A 21026-nucleotide genomic window follows, 5' to 3' on the forward strand; every position below is an offset into this window, starting at 1 on the left:
TTCACAGACTCTTTACTTTAAAGATTTTAATGCATACATGATCATACACACACAAAATGAAATTCACGATTTATACATGATGTCAACTACACTCTAGGTCACATGCATAGGAAACAATTCTTCTGAGCATTTAAGGAGTTAAACTTGTAATGTAATTTCCCAGAGGAGTAAATGAAACTTGTCTGACATAAATGGTACTCTGAAAAAAAGTAAGTAAAAATCTGATCTCATCTTCCATTTTTACTAAGCAAATGTATTCATTTAAAATGTGTTGATGTGCAAAGGAATATAAAAGGTGGAATAAGATGATACCTGTTCTAGTTTGCTGGCTGCTGGAATGTGATATACCAGAGATGGAATGGCTGTTAACAGGGGAGTTTATTAAGTCTCTAGTTTATAGTTCTAAGGCTGAAAATATCCAAATTAAGGCATAGGCTATGGAAATGTCCAATCTAAAGCATCCAGGGAATGATACCTTTTGTCAAAAAGGATGATGAAGTTTAAGGTTTCTCTCTCAACTGGAATGGTACATGGCAAACATGGTGACTTCTGCTAGCTTTCTGTCCAGGCTTCTTGTTTCATGAAGATCCTCTGGGGACGATTTCTTCTTCATCTCCAAAGGTCTCAGGCTGTGTGGGCTCTCTGCTTCTTGTGGCTCTGCTGCTGTCTTGTGGCTCTGTCCAAAATGTTTCATCTTTTGAAGGATTCCAGTAAACTCATCAAGACCTATATGGGATGGGTGGAGTCACATCTCACTCTAATCAAAGGTCAATATCCATTACGGGGCAAGTCACATCTCCATGGAGATAATCTAATCACCATTCCAAGTTACAGTACTGAATAGGGTATATTCACTTAACCATAGGCATATTTTGATAACATATCCATATAATCCTTGTAAAACCTGTGTTTGTAGAGTAAGTTTCACAGATCACGTTAAAATTGAGGGTTTGTCTCCACATGACTGCATCAGGATTAAAACATGGCTTTCCTAGTATAGCCAATCCTTTTCAACCAGCACAATGGCTAAAATTGACTGGATCTGAGAGCTGTACACTGGCAACCTCAACCACCTACACCCATGTGGTCAGATGAATCCCTCATTAGGTCCCTGATGTGTCCAGTATGAGCTCCTTGCTTCTGCTGGCCATTGGGGCTGCTGCCTTTGGTGATGGGCCATCCTGAGTTTCTTGGTACAGAAACCGTTAACACTGATATGTGACCTTAGTCTTGTTCTGTTGTCTGTGAGCACCTCCAAGCCTAGGGGTGGTGGGTACATATCCATGCACTTTCTACACTGTGAGCAATTTTGCCTTTCTAAGACTACTGGTTTCTGTCTGACTCCAATCCTTGAAGTTAAATGATAGATGAACGTCTTTGTTAAGTGGTTCACAAGTTCTTCAAGGATTTCAAACATGTTGCTTTAAACTAATGTTGTACTAAACGTTTAACATGATTATCTTTGTTACTCTTCAAGAAGGGTCATAGGACTGAGCACTTTTCAAACATATTTTATATGAATTTTTTTTAGAAAGACATTTTCACACATTGTAGAACCCTTTGCAGAACATTGGTCAAATTTACATATTCAGGACGTTGGTAAAGGCAAAGCAGTGGGATGAAGAAAGAGGCAAGATGCTATGAACCACCTCGTCTTTTATTTGATGTAATAAGGAAAGGAAAATGAAGGGATAAACAAGTGGATTTCTTTGAGACTTAAGATTGGTTCCTGTGCCTGTATGCAATTTGGTGTAACCTTGTGCTCAGTTTTTCCCAGTAATATATAGACAATGTTATTAATGAAATTTATAAAATTAGTAGGGAAAGGAAAGAGCTGTCACTTTGATAGATGTCAATAAATACTTTAACCAAATCATGATAAAATTCTGAAATATCCAGAAATGGAAGAAACTATTTTTAATTTAAAAAGGGGTTTATCCAAACATATACCATGAACACAACAGCTGAAGATCAGACATTAGCAAAGTTCTCTCTACAAACATAAAATATAGAGGGAGGCTGATGGACAATACTGAGATTAAACATCACAATAGCAATACAAACAGAAAAAAACAGGGATAAAGAATTGTGAAGAAAATGAATGCTAAAGCTGCCTACAAAAATATAAGAACTGACAACAAAAATATAGGAACTAAGATGTGAGGAAAAATTGATGTAAGAGAAATAACATTTTCTTATATAAAATGAATACCCAGTTTATAGATGCAGCACAGAAAAAACTTCCTTCACAGTAGCAACTATTCCTAAAATGAACTAGGAATAAATGTGACTAGAAAATATATTGTCATGTATATATACATATATATGTATATGTATATGCATGTTTATACATATGTGTGTGCATATTTGTACACACACATATATATTTATATACAGATACATGCACATATATAAAATACTAGTAAAAGATGATGAACAGAGAATGAATGGGAAAATATAGTAGATCCCTGGTAAGGAAAATTCACTATTGCAAATATACGTGTTCTTCCTCATTTAAATCTATACATTCAATATATCTCCAACCCAAATTCAAGAGTATTTGTTATAGCATTTTCTAAGCCAATTCCAAAATCCAAATGTCAGAATGTCCTTCTAGGCCTATATTTTTTCCCTTCATACTGCTGCATGGAGAAGGGAGGTGAATGGATCCAGAGTGGCAAACAGAAAAAAAAAATCAATCCAGCATGGAGCTTGATGCATTTTACTCCCCTTCCTCCCTCCTCTTCATTGCATTTTTTTCATAAGGTGGTGTTGATATGTAAATTGGAAAAACATTGGCCACTCAGACTTTTTCAAAGATCCTCACTTCAAAAGGAAGTAATTTTACCTAGCACCTTAATAGGTAATGTGCTGGTTTGAAAGTAAGCGTGCCCCCTAAGAAAAACCATGTTTTAATATAAATCCTATTTCCTAAAGGTAGAATAATCTCTATTCAATACTGTATGCTTGAAACTAATGAGATCATCTCCCTGGATGATGTGATTTAGTCAAGAACGGTTGTTAAACTGGATTAGGGGATGACATGTCTCCACCCATTTGGGTGGGTCTTCATTGGTTTATTGGAGTCCTATAAAACAGGAAATATTTTGGAGAATCAGATTCAGAGAGAGCAGAGAATGCTGCAGCTCCACAAAGCAGAGAGTCCACCAGCCAGTGACCTTTAGAGATGAAGAAAGAAAATGCCTCCTGGGGAGCTTCATGAAACCAGAAGCCAGGAGAAGAAGCTAGAAGATGATGACTCCATGTTCACCATGTGCCCTTCCAGCTGAGAGAGAAGTCCTGGCTGTGCTTGCCCCATGCCTTCTCACTTGATAGAAAGACCCTGAACTTCATCGGCCTTCTTGAATCTAGGTATCTTTCCCTGAATGCCTGTGACTGGGAATTTCTATAGATTTGTTCTAATTGGGACATTTTCTCGGCCTTAGAACTGTACATTAGCAACTTATTAAATTCCCCTTTTAAAAAGCCATTCCATTTCTGGTATATTGCATTCCAGCAGCTAGCAAACTAGAAGAGCTAAATTGGGCAGGTGGTATTATATTGAGGTGCAAGAAATTAAGTGACTTTTCAAAGACCATAGAGGGTCCAGAGCTATAACCCAGACCTCTGGGATTTATGAGAAATCCCAGAGATACAGATGTTGAAAAGGGTTATGTGAAGATGAACACTTAGATTAAATCAATGAAGTTTAAACATCATCTTCATCCAGAAATTTCCATTGGGCAGAAAGTTGTATCTTCCAAAAGGATTTGACTTTATTTACAATAATGCATATATTTTATTTACAACAAACCCTGCATATTGTTACCCCCTCTACATCGCAGGGATAGAGGTGCATCACCCTCATGATCTGGGAAATCTGCATAAAATTTTGGCCCTCCCTTCAGACAAGAGAACATGTCTTCCATCAGTTCCTTCAGTGTTTCACAATTCTCTCTGCCTGGCCCTTTATCAGCAGATACTGGCACTCCTGTTAATAAAACCACTTTCAAAAGGATCTTTTCTTGTGTGAAAATTGATAGGGGTAGATCCTTCACCTTCATTTTCCTTTAAGAAATTAATAAGGTCTTAGCATTTTCTTGCATAATGCCAGAGTCCTCCAGAATGCTTTCTTTTAAAATAACAATCCTACACCCCAAAGTCTTGTAATTTCTGTGCAAGAGATATGAAGACCTCAAAGGTTTCTACAAATGCTTTGTAGGAAGCAGGGGTTTCAAAGATTTCCTTTTCTTTTTTCTTGATTATGCCCTAAACTCGACTTATTGACTTGGTAATAGCACTGACTGGAGCAAGTATTTTGTGGCTTCTGCAAAACTCACCAATAATTTCCACGTAAATTTCTTTTGCTGACTCACAATATATGGAATTGGCATAAGGGAAAATGGTGACATGGCAGGGATAGCGGTCCATGGCTGATAAAAGTGAAAGATAAAATGGATCATAATTCAAATATGTTCATGATAAACCAAAGAATGGAACATAGTTCAAATATGTTTATCGTAAGTTTACTTCAGCTGATGTAACTGAGTGTCAACTTTGAGTCTGACTTTGTCAGCATCATGAAATTAAGCAATTCTCATTATAAGGAAAGAACATATTATGTTGATAGAAACAATGGCAGACATTCTTAGAAATCAATTCTAAAATAAATTCTTCTGGTGGAAACTTCCTTTTATGTAACACTCTCAGGGGCAAAATTTACAGGGCTCTTCATAACTGTTCCATACTAATAAAAAGGAAGGTTTACCCATGACCATTTCTTGAAACCAGAGCATAGCATACGTACATTTCAGAAGGTTTTTTTGGAAGGAGCTAAGCTAATGGTCCACAATTGCTTTCTGTCCTAATATGGTCAGGGATGGACTCTAGAGAACCTAGAGAAGAGAAAGGCAATATCTTCATCTCTCAGTTGGTCTCCCCAGTAGCATCTCTGTTAGGCACACTTTTCACTGGCACAGACATCTCGAGGCTCTTCTCTCCCTCAAGTCCTGAAATGGTGCAATAATGAGGAGGGAAATGTGCTGTCAACTCTCAAACAAAACACACCATTGAGTTTAGCATATTAAAATAACATTCAGGGCGGGCCGCGGTGGCTCAGCGGGCAAGAGTGCTTGCCTGCTATGCCGGAGGACCTCGGTTCGATTCCCGGCCCCAGCCCATGTAAAAAACAAACAAACAAACAAAATATAATAAAAACAAGAAAATGTTTAAAGATGTTTCCCTTTCTTCCTCCCTTCCTTCCTTCTATCCTTCCTTCCTTCTCTGTCTTTAAAAAAAAAAAAAAAAAAAAAAAAAAATAACATTCAATTTGTTTAAGAGAGAAAAAAAGAAATATATTAAGGCATCTAGAAAGGGAGAGATTTATAGTATTGATTCACTATATTTAAAATAAGACATTGGAAATTGGTGGGAAAATAAAGAATATTCCATAAATGTTCCTGGGTCATCAAGATAACCATGGCATGTTGCATAGAGAGGAATATTTTATTGTGCTTACCAGGAAAATTAGAAATAAAAAAATGAAAAAGCAAAGTGGAAGATGGCATAAAGTTAGTTATTACAAACAATTTAGCTAGAATATCAGTATACGTCACTGAATATAATGTGAGGCACTAAAAATAATCACAAATGAAATTTCAAGTTGAAAAGTTATCTGAGGGTTGTAATGCTCCTGATATAATTCGAGAAAAAGTAATGAGGGTAATTGAAGAAGGCAAATTACATAATATTGTTCACAAATATCTGAACACAAATATGGTGTAGATTTTCTTCAGGCCCCTTTTTTATTGTAGAAAACATGTGAGATAACACTTAAGAAGTCTATTGCCCCCTGAAGCAGTTTTATACCGTAATCCATGCTGAGTGTTCCTCTCTGGCCTTAACAAAATAATATAACATTTTGGGGCAAAGATGCATCCCAGCAATCCAGCACTGGAGGCCAAGATGGAGAAGATCTCCACGGCCCCCATGACCTTCCCCTTGGTGCTGTGGTAGATGGGGAGGAAAGTCACCCAAACACTGCAGAACACCAGCATGCTGAAGGTCAAGAACTTGGCTTCATTGAAGGTGTTGGGCAGGTTTCAGGCCATGAAAGCTGTGGTGAAGCTGCCCAAGACCAAGTATCCCAGGTACCCCAGGACACAGTAGAAGGTGATGACCGAGCCCTTGTTGCACTCGATGAGATATAGACAGGCTAACAGAATGTGCATCTTTTTCAATGAAATGGGGAGAAGTTCCCAGCCAGATTCCACAGAGACATCTGGATGAGGGAGAAGATGGGAATAGCTGAGTTGGTGCCCCTGACACCAACCACTGTCTCATCCTTCTCCTTGGTACAGTGACCATGAATGCCAGAACCACGGTGATGGTTTTGGCCAAGACAGTGGACATGGCCATGGTGAACGCCATTCCAAATGAGATTTGTCAGAGGATGCAGGTGACTGTGTTAGGACGACCGATGCAGGGGATGGAGCAGAGGAAGCACAGGAGCAGGGAGATGAGCAGGATGTAGCTGAGAGCCCTGTTGTTGGCCTTGACTTTGGGAGTGTCTTGATATTTCACAAAGACCCCAAGAACAACAGCCGTGAGCAAAGAGAAGCAAAGTGCTGTGCAGACAAGAGTTATCCCTAGAGGGTCTTCATAAGCCAGGAAAGTCACAGCTTTTTGGAGGCAGCAAGTTCTCTCCTTGTTTGCATACTGATGATCTGGACACTTCACACACTGGTCCATGTCTAGTAAGAAATGCGAAGTGTCATCAGCCTAATAGTTTCTTCTCATTCACAGGACCTCCAATGAATTGCCTGGACAAATTTAGCCAAATTCTGTCCAACGTGTATTAAATCTGTTTCACCATGCTTGGTTTTCATCCACAAATGTTCTCTTAGACCTCTGGTCTTCCTTTAGATCTTCCATTGGATAACACCTCCATTTTTCTTTCATTTTTGAGCTTTATTTCTTTTCTTTTTAAATATGTATTGGCATATAATGCATACTCATAAAAGAGCCTAAACCATAAATGTACTGATTAATGCTTTATCAGGAAGTGAACACATGTGTAACACCACACGTCCGAGGGTTAGAACATATTCAATCTCTCAGAAACCCCTTTTCAAATCACTATCCCTGGCATATCTCCAAAGAAATTACCTTCTTGATTTTGACATTAATTCTGTTTCAGAACTTTTATCCTATATTACGTTTGTGAGATTCAACAATGTCACTGGTTATAGTTATGGTTCTTTTTTTTTTTTTGCATGGGCAGACACTGGGAATCGAACCGGGTTTTCTGGCATGGCAATAAAGAACTCTTCCACTGCACCACCATTGCCCACCCAGATCATTCATTTTTAAGTATGTTTTTAAAATTTTCATTTATGAACATACCATGTCCAGAAAATAGACATTTCCTCTTCCCTCTGCCCCCTCCTCTAGCAACCTCTGCTTTTATTTCCCTCTGGGGATATGATATTTTTAGACTGTTTTATATGAGTATACAGAATATTTTTCATTTTTTGTCTTGCTTATTTCAAGGGACATAAGGTTTATAAGGTTCTTCCATGTAGCAGCAAGACTCAGAAATTCATTTTTATCTGTGGCAAAATAATATTCCACTATGTGTATTTACCATTTATTGCTTATCCATTTTTTTGTTGGTTGACATGGGTTATTTCCACCTGCTGGCTATAAGGCCTAATAGTGGTATAAACATTGTGCAGAATTATCTGTTTGAGAACCTGTTTTCTGTTTGTTTGGTTATATACCTCGAAATGGAATTGCCAGTTCATATGATAGTTCTATATATAATCTGAGAAACTGCCATATTGATTTCTACAGTGGCTGCACAATTTTACATTCCCACCAATATGAACTAGAGTTTCAAGTTCATGACATCCTTTCAAACACTTGTCACTTTGCATTTTTAAAATGTAGTGATATTTTCGGTGTGAAGTGATGTAATTCAATTACTTGTATTGTTGGATACAATTCAGTTATATTAAGACATCATCTTTTGTTTACCCATTTTACTAGTGACAGTGTTTGGACTGTTTAGGGGTTTTGGTTATTAATTATAAATTCGCTATGAACATTTTGTATGTCTGGTACCAATATGATGCTATATTTTTGGTTGCATAATATGCAAATCTTCACCTTTACAGATAATACCATAAAATTTTCCAAATGGTTACAACAATTTACACTCCAACAAACAATATGAGAGTTCTAATTCTTCCATATTCTCTCTGACACTTTACACAGAATCATTTAACTTTAGCTATTATGGGGGATAGTTTGATCTATTTTACTAAGAGTTGTAATTTCTTCATGAATAATTAATATGAGAACTACCACATAATGTGTTCTGCATATTAAGAGATGTTTTTGTATTCAAAGTCTTGCCATTTTTTTCTAAAGAATATTGTTTCTCTCTTGTAGGTCAGTGTAAGCTCTCTATATATTTGTGCCAGCTCAAAGCTATTATATACCCCAGAGAAACATTGTTTTAATCCTGATTAATCTTGTGGGAACAGCCATTTCTTTAAATCTGTTTTTAATCCTGCAGGCTGGAAACACTTCATTAGATCCACAGAGATGCAACACATCTATTTGTAGGTGTGACTTTGGATTAGATGAAGATGGGACCCACCTATTCCAGGTGGGTCTTGACTAGTTTACTGGAACCCTTTAAAAGAGGGAACATTTTATAGAAATGAAAGAGATGGCAGAAATTTCAGAGCAGAGTCCACACAGATGCTGATCCTGGGAGAATAAAGACATGGATGTCTAGAGCTGTGTGGAGCCAGCAGAAGTCACCATGAGATGTTAAGCAAGCCAGAACCTGGAGAGAGCCAAGGGAAGCCAAGAGATGAAAGCCAGCCCCGGAGAAGCAAAGTGAGGAACCCCCACAGGGACAGAAGCTGAAAGCCCAGGAGCAAGGGATGAGCAGATGCCAACCACGTGACTACCCAGCAGACAGAGCTGTTCTTGACACATCAATCTTCTTTGAATTAAGATGTCTTTCTTTGGATGCCTTAATTTGGACATTTTATAGGCTTAGAACTGTAAACTTGTGATTTATTAACTCTCCTCCCCCACTTTTATGTTGTTTTTGAATGGGCAGTCGCTGGGAATCGAACCATGTCTCTGGCATGGCAGGTGAAAAATCTGCCACTGAGCAATCATTGTACCACCCTTAATTTTCTCCTTTTAAAGGTCATTCCAGTTCTGGTATATCACATTATGGCAGAATACAATCTAGGCAATATGCTAGATGTGATTTTTTATTGGCCTGATCTATGTTTTTTTATTCTTTATTCTGGGGTATATTTATTATTTTGTTCCACCATCAGCTTGACCTTTAACTGATGAACAGGAAACTATAATTTAATATATTTACTTTTATTTATATTCTTCTTTAAGGTTGATGTCATATCTGTCTTGTTTAAGATCATTTTGCCTTCTCAAAATGAAATTATTTTTCTCTTTTGAGTTCATTAAGGATTTTTTACTTTTTACACCTAGATCCACAACATGCCTCATATTTATTAGTCCGTCTATGACCAGTGGGTTTGTGTATTTGCCATTTGGTGCATTTTATTTTATTTTTTATGCTTATCTTGAAATCCTATTACTGTGAGTTAAAAAAACTTGAATCAGGCATAATAAATGCTCCCATTTCATTCTTTGTCTTCAAGTTTGCCTTAGTGAAGCGCTTCTATTCTCCATATTCATTAGAATTTTATAGTAAGTTATACTTGTCTTAAAGGTGGTATCAATTTGGAAAGTACGGATATTTCTATGTAGTGCATTTTTTCATGCAAGGGCATGAGTTATCCTTTCATCTATTTCAGTCTTAAAATTTTTCTTACAGCTCTTCTATAACTTTGTGAGAAGAATCCTTGAACACTGTTTGAAAATTTTGTTTATAGGCATTTCATATACTTTAAAGATATTGTAAATGTCACCTTTTAAAATGTTGATTTAGAATACCCTGTCACTTGCATATACAGATTTGTAAGTTTTATGTTAACCTTGTATGCAGACCACTAAACTCAGTTTATAAAATCTTCTGGTTGTTATACTTGCACAATAATATCACCTGCAAATAGAGTCAGTTTTATTTCATCTGTCCTAGGGATTATTCTTTTCACTTCTTTTCCTGCCAGTGTCCCCTTGGGCAGGACATCCAGGCAAATGTCCAGTAGATGTGGAAATGTTGAATACTTTTGTCTCATTCTTAAACTCACTATCTTGAGATGCTTTCAATACTGAACCATAAATTTTGCAATTTGCTCTAGATTTTGGTAAATCTCCTTTATGGAAATAAAATGTTTCCCTTCTGTTCCTAATTTGATAAGCATTGCTGTCTGCTTAGGTGAATACAGCCAGAAAGCAATATAACAGAAATGGAATAGCTTTTATTTTCTCTGAGTGTGTGGTGGGGGTGCATGGTCCAGGAATTGAACCCATGTCTCCCACCTGGAAGGTGAGCATTGTACACTAAATCATCCGTGCACCCTAGGAACAGCTTCTGAAAATGGAATTTATTAAGCTGTAAGTTACAGTTCTAAGGCATGAAATTATGCAAACTAAGGCATGGAACTATGCAAACTAAGGCTTCTGGAGAAAGATACCTTGTCTCATGAAAGGCCAACATCTGTCACATGAGAAGGAAGCTGGCTGACATTTGCTGTGTCCTTGTACCTGGCTCTGCTGCTTCCAGCTTCTGTGTCAGTGGTTTCCTCTCTAAGCCTCTGTAGGCCTTCACTTAGCTCCTTCAGGACGCAACTTTGGATTCTGGCTTATTAGTGTCTCATGGGAAGGCCATGGTAACTTCTTCTGGGATCTGCATCTCCAAAGTACATGTGTAGGCATCCACTCTCTCTGTCAGCACTCCATCTCCAAATGTCTGCATCTCTGTCAGCTCTGAAGCAACTATCCAGCTTTCCTCAGCTCTATCAGCTATTGGAATCTCCTCGGTATCTGCATTTCCAAAGGTCCGTGTCTGCATCTGCATCTGAGGTTTCTCCAAATGCTTCCCCTTTTATAGGACTCCAACAAATGAATCCAAGACCCACCTTGAAGGGGCGGTGTTACATCTCCATCTAATCAAAACCTCAGACCCACAATCAGATGTCACATCTCCATGAAAATAATCCGACATAAAGATTTCCACCCTTTGTAGTGAATCAGGATTAAAAGAAACATGGAAGTCTCCACAAGATTGGATCAGGAAAATTGCTGTGATATAGCCTCTTTATAAAAATAGTGGGATTTAGAATATGGATTTTTTTTAGAATGTGTGAGTTTATGTTCAACAGCAAAAGTGGCTTGAAAACTTAATTTCTTACCAGATTTTCTTACAGTGTTAAATTCTTCTCATAAGATACATTGAGAATTTTTCCCAGTGAAGCTATAGATTTTAATAAAATATATGAGATATTTTAAGTTAGGGATTCAATATCATTAGTGGATAATAATCTTTTCAGAGTTTTGTTCTTAGAACATTTGGTAACTTTCTTTTCTGGGAACTTGTGTATTTCCTGAAAATTTTCAAGTGTATTGACATCAAGGTATTTATATTATTTTTTATAATGTTAAAATGCGTACACAGATGACCCACTTTTATCTCCTGTTAGTACTTATCTTGCAATTTTTCTTTTTCTTAACTCTGCATTATGGGGGTTAAACATTATGTCCTCTACTATAATTAGTTTTGACTTTTTTATCCTCTCCCTATTTGTCTTTTGTTAAGTTTTCTTCTTTATTTATCATTTTCTGTTTTCTATTTTCTTTATGTTTAGTTTGCTATTCTCTTTTTACCGTGTGATGAATACTTGGAACTGAAGATTTCTTACCTTTGAATACACATACTAAAAAACAAATATGTATTATGCAAGAAGCAGAAAATCCTGAAAACAGCAAAAGAAAAACAATCTACCACATGCAAGGGAAACCAAAAAAACTCGTTCAGACTACTGAACTAACACTCTGTGAGTGAGAAGGCTGTGTTATGATATACTCAAGATCCTGAAAGAGAAAGACTTCAAACCAAGAATTTTGTACCCAGCCAAATTGTCCTTCAAAGCTGAGAGAGAGATTGAAGTTTTCACAGAAAAAGAAGTCCTGAAAGAATTTGTCAACAAGAGGCTGGCCCAAGAAATACTAAAAGGAGTTCTGCTGCTGAAAACAAAAAAGGCAGCAGAGGGAGGTCTGGAGGAAGGTACAGAATTGAAGAGTACCACAAAGGGTAATTTAAAGAATACAGATAGAAAGAGGGAAAAGAATACATAGATCTGACAAATAAAATAAAAAAGATAAGAGCATGTTTTCAAGAAACATATTTTCAGTAATAACTTTGAATGGTAATGGACTAAATTTACCAATTAAAAGATACAGATTGACAGAATGGATTGAGAAAGATAATCTAGCTATATGCTGCTTACAAAAGACTCATCTTACACACAAGCATACAAATTGATTGAAAGTGAAAGGATGAAAAAGGTTTTCCATGCAAGTCGTAACCAAAAAAAAAAAGAAGAGTAGTTACACTAATATCATACAAAATAGACTTCAAATGTAAAGACATCATAAGAGACAAGGAAAGACACTATATACTTATTAAAGTGTCAATTCACCAAGAAGATATAAAAATCCTAAATGTTTATGGCCCCGATCAAGGAGCTCCAAAGTACGTGAGACCAACATTGGCAAAACTGAAGGGAGTGATAGATGTTTCAACAATAATAGTAGGAGACTTCAATACAGTACTCTCCTCTATAGATAGTATAAGCAAACAGAAGATCAACAAGGAAACAGAGAAGTTGAATAACTTGATAAATGAATTAAACCTAACAGACATATATAGGCCATTACACACAAAGCATAGGGATATAAATTATTTTCAAGTGCTCATGGAACATTCTCCAGGATAGATCATATACTGCAGAACTAAGCAAGTCTTTATAAATTTGAAAACAGTGAAATTATTCAAATCACTTTGTCTAATCACAGTGGGATGAAGCTGGATCTCAATAACCATCAAAGAATGAAAACATTCACAAATATATGGACATTAAATAACACACTTTTAAACAACCAGTGGGCCAAAGAAGGACTTCCTAGAGAAATCTGTAGCTATCTGGAAATACAACTTATCTGTACTATGAGCTATGGCAAAGGCTGTGCATGGAGTGAAATTTACTGTACTAAATGCCTATATTAAAAAAAACAAGAAAGAGCAAAAACAAGGACATAACAGTTCACCTGCAGTAACTTGAGAAAGAACAGCAAACAAACCCCAAATCAAATAGAGGAAGAGAAATAACAAAGATTAAACTAAAGATAAATGAATTGGAGAACAAAAGAACAATAGAAAGAATTTATAAAAGCAAAATTGGTTCTTCGAGAAAATTAGTAAAATTGATGGACCACTAGCAAGACTGACAGAGAAAAGAAGAGAGAGGGTGCAAATAAACAAAATCAGAAATGTGAAGGGGTGCGTTACCACAGACCTTGAAGAAATCATAACAAGATACTGTGAACAACCAGACACCAACAATCTAGACCACTTAGATAAATGGACAAATTCCTGGAGACACACAGCAAGCTATACTGACTCAGGAAGAAATAGAAGATCCCAATAAACCAATCATAAGTAGGGAGATTCAATCAGTCATCAAAAATCTTCCTACAAAGAAAAGCCCAGGGCCAAATGGCTTCACAGGGGAATTTTATCAAACGTTCCAGAAAAATCTAACACCAGTTCTGCTCAAACTTCTCAAAAAATTTAGGAAAAAAGGAATTTTATCTAACTCATTATGTGAAGTTAATATCATTTTAATACCAAAACTAGGTAAAGATACTATAAGAAAGGAAAACGGCAGGCCAATCTCCCTAAAGAACATAGACGCAAAATTTCTCCATAAAACATTAGCAAATCAAATCCAACAACACATTGAAAGAATTATACACCTTAACCAAGGGGGTTTATACCAGGAATGCAAGGATGCTTCAACAAAAGAAAATCAATTACTTCAATACAGCACATTAACAAATTGGAGGGGAAAAAATCACATGATCATCTCGGTTGATGCTGAAAAAGCATTCGACAAAATTCAGCATCCTCTTCTGATGAAAACAACTCTGAAAGATAGGAATCAAGGATAACTATCTCAATATGATAAAGGGAATATGTGAAAAACCGATAGTCAGCATTGTACTCAATGGAGAGAGACTGAAAGCTTTCCACTAAGATCAGGAATAAGACAGGGATACCCACTGTCACCACTATTATTCAACATTGTGCTAGAAGTTCTAGCTAGGGAAATCAGGCAGGATAAAGAAATAAACGGCATTCAAATTGGAAAGGAAGAAGTAAAACTCTCAGTACTTGCATAGATATGATACTATACTTGGAAGATCCTGAGAAATCTACAGCAAAGTTACTTGAGATAATAAACAAATTCAGGAAGGTAGTGGGGTATAAAATTAATGTGCAAATATCAGTAACATTTCTATACACTAGCAATGATGAGTCAGTTAAGGAAAAAATCCATTCAAAATAGCAACTAAAAGAATCAAGGACTTAGGAAGGAACTTAAACAGGGATGTAAAGGACTTGTATACAGAAAACTACATATCATTACAAAAAGAAATCAAAGGAGATCTAAATAGGTGGAAGGACATTCCCTGTTCATGGATAGGAAGGCTAAATATAGTTAAGATGTTAATTCTCCCCAAATTGATCTACAGATTCAACACAGTACCAATCAAAATTCCAACAACCTACTTTGCAGATTTGGAAAACCTAACTATCAAATTCATCTGGAAGGAAACGTGACCCCAAATACCTAAAGGCATCCTAAAAAAAGAACGGAGTGGGAAGATTAGCACTCCCTGACTTTAAAACCTATTATAACACCACAGTGGTCAAAACAGCATGGTACTAACACAAAGACAGAAACGTTGACCAATGGAATCAAATCTGGAGTGCAGAAATAGACCACCAAATCTATGGTCAACTGATTTTTTACAAGGCCCTCAAATTCTCTGAACTGGGACAAAATAGTCTTTTCAGTAATTGGGCAGGTAAGAACTAGATAGCAATAGTCAAAAGAATGAAAGAGGACCCCTATCTTTCACTGTACACAAAAATTACTCAAAGTGGATCAAATGCCTAAGTATAAGAAATAGCACCATAAAGCTTCTAGAAAAAAATATAAAGAAACATCTTCAAGACCTAGCAATAGGAAGTAGCTTCATAAACTTTACACCCAAAGCACAAGCAACAAGCAAAAAATAGATAAACCGGAACTCCTCAAAATCAAATGCTTCTGCACTTCAAAAGACTGTCAAAAAGTTGAACAGGCAGCCAACTTAATGGGAGAAAATAATTGGAAATCACATATCAGACAAAGGTTTGATTTCCTGTATATACAAAGAAATCGTACAAGTCAACAAAAGAACAAGTAACCCAATTATAAAATAGGTTAAGTTATGAATAGGCACTTTTCTGAAGAGCAAATACAGATGGCTCAAAAGCAGATGAAGAGATGCTCATTTCCATTGACTATAAGGGAAATGCAGATCAGGATTACAATAAGATACCACCTCACACCTGTAAGAATGGCTGCAATTAAACACAGAAAATTATAAATGTTGGAGAGGATGTAGAGAAACTTGAACAATTATGCGTTGCTGGTGGGAATGTGTAATGTTGCAGCCACTATGGAAGACTGTTTGGCGGTTCCCTAGGAAAATAAATATTGAGTCACCCTATGACCCAGCAATAGCACTACTTTGTATATACCCAGAAGAACTGAAAGCAATGACACGAGAAGACATTTGCACACCGATGGTCCTAGCAGCATTATTCACAATCACAAAAAGATAGAAACAAATCAAATGCCCAATAACAGGTGAGTGGCTCAACAAAATATGGTATATACGTACAATGGACTATTATGCAGCAGTAAGAAAAAATGATGTCCTGAAGCACATGAGAAGATGGATGAGCCTGAGGACATAATGCTGAGAGACCCAAAAGGTCAGATACTGTACAATTCAACTTTTATGACCAGCATAAAGGCATAATCAGAGTCTTATAATACAGAATATAGGGGACTTAGAGATACATAGAAGCTAGAAATGGGTGAACAGCTACCTAATGAATTTGAACTCCAATGTAAGGTAATAGGTAGGAGTGAAGGTGATTCTCTAGTGGGTCCATAGGTATTATTACCATACTGAAGATGAATAATATAGAAAGGGGGTGTATATACCTATATATTTCACTGACTAACAGTAGAAATATGAATTAGTACTCACATGAACTACATCAAAGGTATGATTCCTATATCAAGAGTGTTTAAGTTCAGAGTATAGGGGGGAAACTGCTATTGCATGCTATGAGCTATGTACAAAAAGAAACCATAAGCACTACCACAGCAACAGCAGAGGTAAACAATGGTGGGAGGGACGAGAGTTAAGAGGAAGTTTATCTTTCTTATTTGGTGAAGGTGTGTTTACGGGTTTTCTTTCTCTTGGGAACAATGAAATTATCTAAAATTGAGAATGTGGATGGAATGTGGTCTTTGGGCCCTCTACATGATGCCTGGTGAATGCAGGTGGCTGAAGGATACACTGATGGGGATTTAGATTGGCAAACGATGGTGTATGCTTATGAACGAAGGTTGTGTTGCTACAAAAAAGGAGCAAAGTCGTGAAGCATGCACGATGTGAATGAACATGTAGGACATTTGGTGAGACAAAATAAGCCAGAAACAAAAGAACAAGAATGGTATGGTCACCTTTAGAAAACGGTCATGAGAAAACAGGGGTCTAGATTGCAAGCTTTTGGAGCAGATGCATCAAGTCCAGAGTGTTGATTATTATTTCTGGATTTTGGGAGGCTGGTTTCTATATGTAACTTGATATTTAGAGATAAGAATGAAGCCGAACTGGTTGGGGTTAAAGTAATTCAGAATATAAGGTTAAGGAAGACAGTGTCTATCTTTTAGAACCACATGTAGTCTTTGAGACCATTGGATGAAAGCTTTATTTGGCCTGGAAGTGAAATTTTCTGTAGTGCATAATCTAATTCAACATATCTGTGTAGCCATTTTAACAACTGAAACACAGAATAAGAAAGAGTTCCTTTAATCCTGTACAGATGGTTGTAATGCCTGGATACACCCTAGAGTATATTAAGCAGATAATCAAAAAGTATTGGCTAAAGTCCCATGAGGGAGGGGAGAAAAACTATGGAACTGTCAAACCTTACCACCAGGGAATCCCTGATATTGTGTCAGACCTTAGGGACACCCAAGTCAATAAGCCCATACTCTTGATCATGAGGCTTACTCTTGCAAAGCTTATGTAGGTAGTGGAGAAGCTTAGACTACCTATAGGCATGCCTAAGAGTTACTTCTGGAGGACCTCTATTGCTGCTCAAGTGTGGCTTCCATCTCTCTAAGCCCAACATTGCAAGTGAAATCATTGGCCTCCCCTCTACATGGGACATGATATCCAGGGGTTGAAGTCTCCCTGGTGATGTGGGAGATGACTCCCTGGGAAGAATATGACCCTGGCACTGTGGGATTAACAATTCCATTCTGACCAAAAGGGGGAAAACTGGTATAATCAATAAATATAATTAATAAATTATCAGTGGGATAGAAAGTTCAAATAGAGGTGAGAGGCTACTCTGGAGGTTGCTCATACATAAGCTTCAGGTAGACCTTGCTACCTATCACAAACTGCCAACCCCCAACCAGGACCATTCCAGTCAGTCCTAAAGAACACCTGGGACAATATACAAGATTCCATAAAGGTTCCATGCACTAGAGTAACTTTCCCGAAACCTACAACCTCCAGATGGGTCCCTGGTACAGATAAGCTATGAAACATAGCCCTCCAGAATATCTCCTTATTTGTGACAGACCCTTCCAATATGAACAATTTAGAATTGCCAATGCCCAAACACCCTGTAAGAGAGAGATGTAAAGTTCAAAGGTGATGGTGGAGTTATACTTAGAAGATAGGATTTAACAAATGAATATGAATGCTGAATCATTAAATTAATACCTCTTTTACTCTCCAGTATTTTAAAGCAGCTAGAAGTAAAAACCTAAAATTGTGAAATTGTAACCCATGTCAAACTCTGAAATATGTTCTACAACTAATTGTGATGCTGTGCTTTGAAATTTATAGTTATTTTGTATATGTGTTATTTTTCACAAAAAGAAGGAAAAAAGTCAATTGTGATGATAAAAAAAATACTTAAGCTCTCTAGTCTCCTATATTCTGGAGTACCTAAAAGGAAAAATCTGAGAGGAACATATGGTAGTGCATGACAAACTCTGGGACCTGTCCCATAACCAGTTGTTGAAGAGTGCTTTGAGAACTATTGCTTTTTTATTTTTTTCTTTGTATACATGCTATACTACATCATATAAAATGTTAAAAATTAAAAAAAGTATTGTGCAGGATTACACATTTTCCTCTAAGGACAGCTACAGCTTCATCACATATGACTTGACATGTAGTATTTTAAATTTCATGACTTTTATAATTCTTATTATATTCTATACTTCTTACTATGGGTTATTTAAAAGTGTATTTCTGAAATCTCCAGACATGAGAGAAGTGAAACTTTGGGGTGCAGCGTTCTTTATATGAGCACATGGAACAGATACTGGATTGCATACATGAATCATTTTCCCAAATTGATTAAATGCCTGGTTCTATTATCATTTCCCACTCACCTCAAATAACTGAAATAATAGTAACTATGTTGTGAAATTTAACAGCATATACATCACAGAAAGAAAATTAAAACATTTCCACCACGAAAAAAGTCTCAAATGTTGGTTTTCTGTCCCTTTTCTACATCATGTCCCAATCTCTAACCCAGTATTCTCTGTGATTCTGTCACGCGAGCCTTTGTTTTTCAATTAAGAGTCTCCGAATATGACATGCAGTGGTGTTTTGCCTTTTTTGCCATTACTAATAATTCTGCCAAGAATTTATTCCACCCTTCACTCATCTTACCTAATACTATCTTTACTGCGTCTATGAAGAACCCCATGAGCCCCATCCCCACAATGTAGGTACTGTTCCATGGTCCCTGAATGCACCTTTTTTGCAGTCTTTAAGGATGAATGCAAAATAGTTCTATGCTTGTGTCCCCTACTCAGCTGTAAACTACAGGAGAGCAAAAATTAAAGAGCTCATTGAATGTATGCTATATCATCCTCACATTGAACACTGCAGAAATACCCATTTCTTAAATCAATCGAAAACCTTTCTGAGCATCTGCTCTGTGTAAGCACAGTGTTAGGCACAGGAAAACTGATGACAGTTTAGATCCACGCCTTCAAGGTAATCTAAGTACACATTCAAACAAGATGGAAAAAGGTACTTTATAATACCATATATTAAATTCCAAGATGACTGAGGTATAGTCAAAAAAGAGTTTCCTATAATTTTTGTCTGCAATTCTTTTAAAGCAATGGCTTAAGCTAGTTTTGGGACAGAAAGCATCATTTCAATGGGGAATATTGTTGATTATAAAATTAATTACTAAATGAAGGGAGAAGAAATTTCTGACTCTGTGTTTGTCTTCCGTATCCTTTCCTATTCGTTAGATGGTTTAGGGATATAAAGAAGAGGTGGGGGCGGGCCGCGGTGGCTCAGCGGGCAAGAGTGCTTGCCTGCCGTGCCGGAGGACCCCGGTTCGATTCCCGGCCCCAGCCCATGTAAAAAACAAACAAACAAACAAAATATAATAAAACAAGAAAATGTTTAAAAATGTTTCCCTTTCTTCCTCCTTTCCTTCCTTCCATCCTTCCTTCCTTCTCTGTCTTTCCTTCCTTTCCTCCCTCTCTCTTTAAAAAAAAAAAAAAAAAAAAAAAGAAGAGGTGGGGACTTCTCCGTGGGCACACACTTACTTGTCTCATTGGAAATCTCATTCTCTGGGCAGGGGGTGCAAAGATAACAGCAGGCAGGCTTTCTCTCCTGAGCAGTTTTCCGGAACCCAGAAATGCACCTTTCACTGCATAGAGAGTGGGGAGTCTGGAGAAAATCAGATACGTGTTGTTAAGGTTTTGACTTTAAGTAGTCCTCTAATAATTAAACTGTTTGGGATATTGGACCATCAGCAAATTTAAATTTTAAAAAATAAATCAAATCAATTGAAGGGATGTCACATACATTATATAGTGTGAAATAGATAATAATTTTGAAATATTGATTTGAATAAATGTGTTCTTTTTCCATACATTAGATGGTGGTTAAGAAAATTCTTCAACTTGAAAGGTGAGTCACTAAACGCCCATATGTGGCCATTTCATGAGGAGTAAGGAAGCAGAAACCTCCCCACAACAATGTTTCAGTAATTCATGTGTCGTATAAAGAAAGCATGATCAGGGTCCTACCCACCTCTGAAAATCCTGTGGCCCACTCGATCAAATCCTCAGATATAGACAATTGTTGATCACATGATGCATCTGAGGCAAATCGTCCCACTTTCACTGTAAGTGCTAAACCTTCTGGAAAACTCTGGAAGTTGAGAATGTCATAACCGACATCCACTTTCCTTTCCTCATCCAAATCCACTGGGTCACCAGCAGCATTGCTAAATTGCATTTTACACAAAATTGGGTGAAGCTAAAAGAGACACATCACTCTGTGAGGAACTGTACACCAATATGGAGGACAGAAAATCCAAATTTGGGAAGATTTCTGATTCTCTCTAATCCCTGTTTAATAATTCAGTTTTATTATTAGCATTCAATGATTCAGAATGAATGAAACCATATGGAGGACTCAAATATCATCGCGTTTACAAAACATCAGTCAGTTTCAAGGGAAAACTCCAAAGACCAGGGGATTAAAACAGTCTGCGGTTGTGGGATGCAGAAAAATCTCAATAGAAGAATCAAATCTAACCATGCTCCTTAATGTCTGAATTCCCCCAGAGCAGCTTACAAAGCATGCTTACCAAT

General features: G+C 37.0%; 1 pseudogene; it reads right to left on the reverse strand.

Annotated features, from left to right (window-relative positions):
• Positions 1 to 1065: 1065 nt before the first annotated feature.
• On the reverse strand, positions 1066 to 20667 carry LOC143649268 (vomeronasal type-2 receptor 116-like; annotated as a pseudogene).
• Between the last annotated feature and the right edge of the window lie 359 nt (positions 20668 to 21026).

Source organism: Tamandua tetradactyla, chromosome 11 (genome assembly GCF_023851605.1).
Source record: "Tamandua tetradactyla isolate mTamTet1 chromosome 11, mTamTet1.pri, whole genome shotgun sequence".
Classification (NCBI taxonomy): domain Eukaryota; kingdom Metazoa; phylum Chordata; class Mammalia; order Pilosa; family Myrmecophagidae; genus Tamandua; species Tamandua tetradactyla.